Source organism: Saccostrea echinata, unplaced genomic scaffold (genome assembly GCF_033153115.1).
Source record: "Saccostrea echinata isolate AGI-Se365-2 ecotype Australia unplaced genomic scaffold, CSIRO_AGI_Sech_v1 ptg000010l, whole genome shotgun sequence".
NCBI classification, from domain to species: domain Eukaryota; kingdom Metazoa; phylum Mollusca; class Bivalvia; order Ostreida; family Ostreidae; genus Saccostrea; species Saccostrea echinata.
In genome coordinates this window covers 6070833-6081051 of record NW_026889759.1, presented here as the reverse complement: position 1 = coordinate 6081051, position 10219 = coordinate 6070833, and the positions used below count along the sequence as shown (strand labels likewise).

At 32.8% G+C, this 10219-nt stretch overlaps 1 pseudogene; it reads right to left on the bottom strand.

The window, feature by feature from the left end:
• Positions 1–312: 312 nt before the first annotated feature.
• LOC133184638 (regucalcin-like) lies at positions 313–9635 on the bottom strand (annotated as a pseudogene).
• Between the last annotated feature and the right edge of the window lie 584 nt (positions 9636–10219).

Here is a 10219-nt window from a genome sequence, read left to right as displayed (position 1 = left end):
AATGGAGTAATTCCTTCTCTATAAGTAATAAACAGAATGGGATATCAAATACAGGATTTCCTTGGAAATCTGGGAAAATCCTACTCTTCCGAAGAGGAGGGATCCTGCCCTGGGGACTTTTTTCCGTGGGGAATCCTTCTCTAGAGCCAGTTTTCAGGGAAGAAAGATTTTATAGGAGAAAGCCTACTCTACAAAACCGTAATGTTTCCGAGTTAAACTCTCATATTTTAATTGGGAGTATATTCAATGAAAGCCTTTGCTTGAATATTCCTGTATTTAATACGTTATTCTGGTTGCATATCTGTATTTTACACTCTTCAACGCTCTTTGATTTCTCCTTCATATATTTGTGCTTTAAAACCTTTCACACCAAGGCCCTTAACTCGGAACACAGAACCAGACAGTGGATATTTCTGAAACTCCTGCTCAGAGACCTCGTGAGCGGAACATGTGACGTAAAGTTCATCCAAATTTTTCCCGCCAAAACACCATGACGTTATTCTTGCAACAGGGAAATTGACAGTCTGCAATTGTTGACCTATTAAAGTAAAACTGAGTACATTTTACATTTATATGCCTTTATACTATATATAAATCTTATGAAGAGATTTTGTGTGTTACTTAAGTATAAACTCAATTATACTTTTAATAAGTTGTATAAATTTACAGTACTTTCTTTCGTTTGTAAGGGATTTATTGTACAGAGAGGCGTGGCAGTCGAGTCGCGCAGCGACGAGACTGTCACGCCTCTCTGTACAATAAATTCCTTACAAACGGAAGAAAGTGTCTGTAAATGTCTTGTGTCATGGTCATTTGCATAGTCACTCCTTCTGCACCAAACTGCACGCGACATTACGTCATAAGCCTAGGTCCATCTTTTAAGAGCTAGTGACCAGCTGGCCCAGTGTTCAAACAAAGCAGAAAGTACGAAGAAGATGGTTGCATTGAAAAATCAAGCAATGTTAAACGAGTGTGAAATTGTATTAGATGGATTAATTTAGGCAGTATGAGTATTTCAAAAACCATAACAAATACAGGCACAATACTGGAAACCTGGATCCGCCCGCACTATGACCCGCTACATTACTGTTACTTGGGATACGCTTGCATGTCCCGAGGAAATCCGAGTCAATCCTGGATCCGCCCGCAGTATGACCCGCTACATTACTGTTACTTGGGATACGCTTGCATGTCCCGAGGAAATCCGAGTAAAGTACTGTAGCCACAGGTATCAAAATTATGGAATGTAGTGTGAAATAGTCCAGATACAAGTATATACGAACATGTATCAGTTTGCATGTAACTCAAAGAACTCAGAAAACAGTTGCTATTAACATGATTAAGGGAATCATCGAACTGCGCGTTTTCAATATTGTTAGATTTCAGTTATCTTGTTTTAATTTAATACATGTATTTCAAGAAAGTCTGTGTATTTTTAAAATATTTGTTTGAATTAGTTAACTAATGAGTTTACATGTAATCCTCATGAAAATGGTTTTCACGTATGCATTTTCAGATCGAAAGGGGGGGGGGTGAATTTTGTGAGGTTTCTCATTTTTCCTCTGGATATGTTGTATATGCTTACAGAAATTGAAGAAAAAAATTTCAAAAGTATTGAGTTCTTTTGGAAGTTATTGTACAGTATATTGGAAGTTATTGTACGGCTAAGCTCCGCCCCCTAGAAGTTATAGTACGTTGGAATTCAGCCAAAGGTTTTCTATCTGATTTAAAGTATGGCTAACTTCAAAAGAAAAAGTACCGCACCATGACACAATAACGTTTTATGAAAGACTACTCTTGCAATCTAAGAACTTGTTTATTCTTTTTTAACATAATTTAATATACTGTGAGCAGAGTTCAAGACTACTGGGCATATTGGAAAGTTCTGAGTATCGAAATTATTTCTTCATCAAAAGATTAAAAACGTTTAAATACCTGATTGGGGGTCATATCGAATTACTTTACTGGCAAAGAAGCATGCTACCCATAATTTACCCTCTGTATCAGTGGTCATGCCGTCAGGAAAACCGAATTCTAAATATGGTTTTTTCAGCGTTGTCTACAATCACTGTTTGATTAGCTACAATAAGAAAATATTTGCAAAGCTATGTTCTGCAGATTTAGCAATAATTACATATTATGTAAAAAGGCCAATATACCGGCTAAAATTCGCTTAAATTGCATTTATGTGGCTAGAATGTGAACGCAAATTTTGCAAATTACCACGTATCATAACAACATTCATAACAAAACAAGCTTAAAGCTTAGTGCTAGGGAAAATAATTGTGATTTATTGTAAACGTTATTCGTTATATCAGAGCACATGGAATGAAAATCAGGGTAAATTAATTAAAACATTGTATTACTGCAATACCTTTAGGAGTATGAAATCTTACTAATCGGGGGCCGTTTTACTTAAGTTTGTAAGTCTCAAGTCCAAAGTCTTAAGAACAATATACTAGTACTAGTAATGACTGTTTTATTTATTTATTTTTTTAGATAAGACTTTTAAGGTAGAGACCGATAGCAATCACGTGATTGATAGAATTCGCATGTTAGCACGTGCTGTTTTTCCGGATTCCGCAACGCCGCCAAATAATAGTCCTCATTTACACATTATTGTCTATGCTACAAGATGGCCGACGAAAGCAGTCGAGAAAATTTCCTCGTTTAAAAGACAAAGTTTCCATACCTAGTAAATCTTCACGGTCCTCAAAATTGAAGCACCTTAATAAAAATCGAAATGGAAGTGAGATTGAAACCGACCATGAACATAATTTTGGTGAAACTACTCCTTGTCCACTGCAGCACCACGTGGGTGCCGGTACGTGTTTCTGTGCCTGATGTTTAATATAGACATTAAAGACCATAACCCTGCAGATGTTAATTGGTATGATGGAAGAAGTAAATTTTTTGCAGAACAAATTATTTGTTTGCAGTGTCCGTTTCAGATACATCAGGTGAATATTTACGGCTACGGTGCATGTTTGTTTAACGTATACAGGTCTGGTACAATCTGACACTAGATTTATCTACGTAGCTTGAATTACCTACATAGGTTTATTTACCTACCTAAAGTAGTTTTATTTAGCTACAAAGTCAAACTTATTATATGACCAGACTATTACTTCTTGAATGAAATAACAAGACCAGATATTTCTGGTGAACATGATAAAGGCTGGATTGGTAATTATTTAGCACAATGTGAAGTAATCATACTTTTCTGTGCCTAAATGCACACGAGGTTGTGTAAAGTTACTCAAACAATATAAATCCATATTTTGCTTAAAGCGTTCAAATGCAGAAATGTGTAAACTTTCTCTGCTTTGGATCGCTTTTTAAATATTAATCCCTTGTATAAATAATAGTGGACATTAACTTGCGATTCTAGATCTTTTGTCTTTTTGAAATAAAAAGCAAATTTGTAAAGAGTTGCATTGAAATAGCTAAATAAAGCTACCCGAAGTAGCTAAATAAAGTTACAGTAGCCGTCTGTAGGTAATTCTACCTATGCAGCTAAATGTACTGATTGTACTGGACCTGTTTAATACTTAACATTGCATATTAAGTATTTTACTTGTTAACTTATGATCCATATACATAGATGATGAATTATAGTTTCAATGGTGCTGTATTCAAATTTATTTTTAAATTATTATGCAAGTTTATGTAATATCTTTGCACATGTAATAAATTTATGTAACTATGTATTTGTTGTATGCTCAAAAGAGCCCTGATTATAAACATATATCATAAATACTAAAAGAAATATTAAATACAACAGGTGAAGCAAGATATGGACTAGGCTAAGGCAGTATATTCAGCCTTCTCTGCAGAAATAATGTGGCATTCAAATCAAGTGTCATCTGGAAAGAGGAATATCAAGGGTTCTTTTGCCATTAACTCCAAAGTAGCCATTGGTTTGTATTTAAAGCTTAATTTGTTTCCTCTCTTATTTTTTCCTCCCAATTTACACTTGCACATGTATCAGGGAAAATCCAGAAATTTTTCTGATAAGGGGGGGGGGGGTAAAAAGGAGGTGTTTTATACTATTATAATTCTATTAAATTTCAGATTTTTAGTCCTTATATTTTTAAGTTACACACCATAATGTACAAACTATTGTATACACTTTAACAGTCATGTAGAAGCATTTTCTCAAGTCAATAATTTTTCAAAGTTCATATACAAATTTCAGGAAAATTCAAGACAGATCTGCTACAGTAACTGTACATAAAGTACCATACATGTGTGACAGGAAAGGAGGAAAATGTATGGCTGGACTGAAAATCTAACCTGGGACCCCTGCATCACTAGCCAGGTGCTCTATTGACTTAAATACATGTACCGGTAAATGCTTGTGTGTAGACATACAAAAAAAAAAAAAAAAAAAAAACATTGTACATTGAATTAAAAACTGAATAACTAAGAATTATAAAATGTAAAGATGTTTTCTAATTTGAATGTGATTGTTTCAACTAAAACATCAAAGAATTGGTATGATAATCTGAAGAAATCAGTATTGTTAAAAAACTTATAAGAGACATGGTTTTTTAACAATACATGTACTGACTTCTTCACATTATCATACCTAAATTTACAAAAAATTAAATTTACGAATTAAATCAGAATTGTTAATAAATTCTTCAATATCTTTTAAATACATGTAGATCAAGTTATCTACTTTATTTTTATCCTCTTTTCTTCATGTTACAGATCTTATGGACATACATGATCCTTGGCTAATCAAGCGTCATCTGCAGTGTTACAAAAGAATATTGGAATTATGTCAATAAGGTAATTAGGAACAAAACTGGATTAAAAACCATGGAATAAGAATGATGTAAAAAGTGTATTTTAATTCTACATATAATAGTTACTGTACATGTACATAAATTGGCGTATTTAAAATTTTGCGCAATTACTGGGTGTGGAATTGTTGGCAAAATCATGAATTCGCGCTATATAAGTCCCTGCTGTATATTGTATTTATAAATGATTTCTTAGCAGTATTCATGAATTAGCGCATTGTTGTCTGCACCAAAGCCATTAAAATATGAAGCCTGCTTTTTTAAGTACACGTACAGTATGTTGCTAGTTGCTATATGTATTGTTTCGCATTGAAAATGTGTCATGGACAGGTACATGTACTTTTTTTTTCCACAAAAACTTTATCCTTTGGCCTTAACTCTTGAACAATTAGAGCTGGGTCTTTGTATTTCACATGTTTATTTCTTTTTTTAACCCCATGATCTTGGCCTTAGAGTGTGACCTACATTGAGAAATTAAAATATTTAATCTTTATCTATATATACCAAGTTTTTTTTTTATTTAGACACTTCATTGTTCCAAACAATTTCCGACTATATATGCATTTGATTAAACGATTCATGACAATTTGATGAATACATATATAAAAAATGTATTGCTACAGTATAATCTGACAGAAATGTTTTATATTCATAATACAAACATAGTCATACCATGTTTGCAGTGTAAGAAAGAAGTAATACATGTATTTTAGTTCTTTAAATATTAAAATAATTTATTCATTTCAGAAAAAGAACTACCAGAAGGATACAGTAAAGAGGAACAGACGTATCCCACCCATTAGATATGTGCTTCAAAATCTGAATATACAGAATGAATTCCGCTCATTGGAGCTCCTTCTGAAAATAACACCTTTGTTGTATTGACATAGAATCAATGGAATTGTCTGGTTCCTTAAACATGACACAACTGGATGCATATGATGGCAATTAAAGATTCATACATGTTTACATTGATCTTCGTCAGCCAATAAGCCAAAAAGCTATAGCTAGCAAAATAACAAGTTTATCTTACTTTTTCCAAATGAATCTTAATGGTAATAAATGTACATGTAGCATCAACATTCATCAAGCATTGTTATATTTCTTAGATTTTCTTAAATCAAACCATCCTTTTCTAGTTGCAGGTCATAATGTTGTATCAAATGAAATTCCAATTTTCTTGAAATTACTTGAGGAGTTTGGACTTCAAGAAAAACTTAGATATTATTGAATGTATTCACTTTATTTTGTTGAACTACATCCTGAGTTTTAAAGTTGTACACCATCATATACAGTTTATGGTGGGATTCCTCTAACTTTTATGAACCTGTGTGTAAAATCTATACTTTAAAGTTACAAATTATTACCTTTAATATATTATGTGTTCTTATGTAAATTATTACATTATTTTTGTATGTAGTAATGATACCCGAATCACTCTCTATTTCCCCGTACTTTTTACCATGTGATGCTTTAGTGTATTAATATCTGACTACTGATGACCAGGCAGTCTTCATTAAACAGTGAAACACATAACTCATGCTTTTATTTGAATATCTTTAAAACAAGAATAACATACTGTGGATTGATTCCGTTTACAAAACTTCATAATCACTGGGTTTTCTTATACATGTATTTGGAATGAAAAAGGAATTGTTGAAGGAAAGTGAAATTAATACCAATGTTGTCAAAGGGAGATTAAAAGACCAGTTTATTTATGCACAGAATTGGTCAAAAGATATTGTCATTGATAATTCATCCAAGAATCATATGTATAATAAATCTATCAAAGTCAATTTTAACGATATAAAGGAATTTCAAAGTTCATATCTTTTTGAATGTAAGTGCAAAAAGGTCAACCAGGGCAACATGTGTCTAGCTATAGGATGTACATGTATAAATATTTGCTTTTGTGATATAAAATGTAATTTAGAAGAATATTACAAAGAATTTACTCATTTTCTGTGAAATATTTTGATGAATTCTTTGATAATCTCTCTTAGTCACCATATTCTTCAAAAGGGCATCCTTTGTAAAGGAAGGGGGTAGGGTAAGGTGTAAGATAATAAACTTGTGACAGGTTGAAATTAAACCCCATTATGTAGTATGATTTTTTCCTGAAATTTAAGATACTTATTGACTAACTATAATATGCGATAAAAAAAGAAATTTGATGGGTAATTTTTTCACAGTGGAAGCAGAAGTGTGAGTCTTTGAGCAATGAATAGGCAATATTTTAATGTAATTTGACCATGCATCTTGGTGAATGTAATTCTGTTTTTCACTTACAATGCTTGATAATTTTAAGATTGATGTCAAATATTAATTCATATAGACAGATGTTTGAATTCATATAAGACAAATAATAATTGATATATCAATAAAAATTTTATAGCCCTTTTCATATCTTCTTCTTATATTATTTTACCCTGCTTTTTCAGCTCTTCAGTGGGTGATGAAGGCTATATCAAAATTATCAAATTTCTCTTAAACTAGCCCGATGACCTACCTTGAATTTTTAATAAGATTTAGAACAAAGACTCAACACAAACATACATGTATATAAAATTCAGAAAATTTCAATGGTTAGTTTTTTTGTTGACAACCTGTCAATCTCTACCTTAAAACAACTCCGACAGAATGAAAATTTTTGCAAGACATAACTATCGCTTCGATGGAAGAACGGGTTAATAACAATATTGGTTTCCTGAGTATGAAATCTTACAAATCTGTCCTGTGGTTACGTCATAATCATAGCGGTATATTTTTCGTGGTGTCGAGTCGATGTAGTACATCGATTTTTCATCTTTCGACCAAGCAAGACCGTTAGAAACACCGACATCTTTCACCATTGTGTGCAGACTGCCATCCAAGTCAAGACAATACAGGCTACCAGTTTTTGTAATTTTTTTGCCTTCAGGATCAATTGGACCCATCGTTCCTGCAAGAAAAATGTATAGGAAAAATGAAGCTTTATGAGTACATGTACATTCTGGGAGTAAAGAGTACCATTTGTTCTGAAAATAGTCATCAGAATGTCAAAGAAAAAACATTTTCAGTATACAAATGCTTACCTGCCCAGACTCTTCAACGTATTTCAAGACTCTTATCTACCTCATGGAATTTGGTAACCTTCTTGGTGTCCAAGTCTACATGTACCAGACAACGACCCACACCTGCTATCAGTCCACCTTTTCTGGCAGGTACAACAAATCCTACAGTGTCCTCTACAAAAAAAATTATTTAATTTTACGGCCAAAAACATACTCAACGTAGTCCAAATTTAAACACAACCATGTATTTCATAAACATATTCTTTTTAAAATGGGCATTTAAAGATATCCGCTTCTCAGCCAGGAAGGATAACTCTTAAATTTATGGTTTGAATAATTAAGTCTCAAAATAGAGCGTGAAATTGAAATCATTTCCTGCAACAATTTTCATTTTTTGCATCTCAGTATGATCCAAGGTTCTTTGAAGTCTTATAAACTGTTTTATAAAAAGTTTACACTTGTGCCCACATAACGGTTCAAAAATACTTTTCATCGAAATCAAATTTTCTTTGATCTACCCTCAGATACCAAAGATTATTAACATGATATGAAATTAGAAGTGATCTGTGATGTCTTCCACTGATAGCGAAAATTTTTTACATTATGTATTAAATACCAAATGAAGTAAATAAAAAAAAAATACACAGTAAAAGTAAATTGGTCTGGGTAGATGCAGATTTACATTTGCACATCTATATATTTACTTTTTGTATATATACAATTGCGTTCACACGCTCAAATTTACATCCGGGTGCAGATTTTGCATGCATTCAAAATTTGCACCTGATGAGTAAATCAGCGCATGTGAACGGGGCTTCATAAAATACAGTACAAGTGTGAAAAAATGCAACTTTCTCCGAATGTCTGGATACCTATAGTTTTTTTTATTCCAATACTAGTATATATTTGTTGATCAATATGCAATTAGAAAATGTATATCTGGGTTTTTCATTCGCATTTCCTGAAAATATATTTGAGATTTGATAATTTTCCCTATTAATGTAAAGCATATACGGTACTAATTTTGATGCACCAGAAAATTACAAATTATGTTTCTTAAGTGATGCTCATGCCGAAACGTTGGAAATCCAAAATATATAAATAAAAAAAGACTATGAAGAGGTGAAAAAGGGTGCCAAAGACTGGAGCCAAATACGTCGAAGGATCAGGGTTATGCATGGGGGAGATAATCCTTAATTTTACCACATTAATTAAATATATTTCCATATTTTATGATTTACTATAATAATGATGAACTTTGAAGAAATACCAAGGGTGAATGCACAATACTTTGTGAATTCAGTCATTTTGTGCGCATTTTCAATAACTTAACTGCTGATTTTCAGAATCTGAGGATCGGACTACCTAAGATAAATATTTAAGTTTTTTTTTTATTTTTCGTCATGAACTTGCATGAAATAGGATTAGAACATTTGTTCATTTCCATAGTACTGTATTGCAAACAAAGAAAGTTGACCTTTTGGTAAATGTGTACCACTTTAATAAAAACTGGGATTTCAACAATATTTGGAAAGTGTCATTTAAAGTAGAAATAAGGTAAGCTACACACTAGATACACATTTTATTGCTTACCCAGTTCTATTTTATCGTCAACGCTCGTCTCTGGATTAAATCTATGGATGGAGTTTTTTTGTATGTCCACATAGAAAAGTGTACTTGTCATGTCATCCCAATGGGGACCTTCTCCAACTGTTTTTGCTGCATTTTTTATCACACATTCGACAGCCATTTTGAATCTGGAAATACTCCTTTATACATATACATTAAACTACATGTAGATGAGGTTGTGTAAATGTTTGCTCTCTGGTTTATCTGGGTAAGGATTATCTGCATTTGCAGACACTACCTAAACATAGGTAATCAGAGATTACAGAGCTCACTTCAACGAATGTTGTCTTTAAGAAAGGCAAAATCCCACTAAACTAATAATCTAGTAGTGTGCATCCCTAGATGCAACATTTATGCAATTTTTGTCTGATAGGGTTACTTGGGATTGGACTTATCTAAAAACTTAAAATAAGTCACTCATCCAGAAAATGTAAGTCAAATCCAGCATCTTAAGCAAGTTTGAGAATGTTCGTCCATTAATGCCGCATCTATTCAAGTTTGGTTCAGATAGACCTTTAAGTTTCCTGGAAGTGGGCCTGCTTCAAAAACTTTAACCTGGTCACACATCCGGGAAATATAGGTCAGATCCAGCATCCGAAGCAAGTCCAGTAGTGTGCATCCTTAGATGTATCATCCATGCAAATTAAGTTCAGATAGCCCTTATAGTTTCTTAGTAATGGACCTCCTCCAAAAACTTTAACCTGATCACTCATCCAGAAAATATAG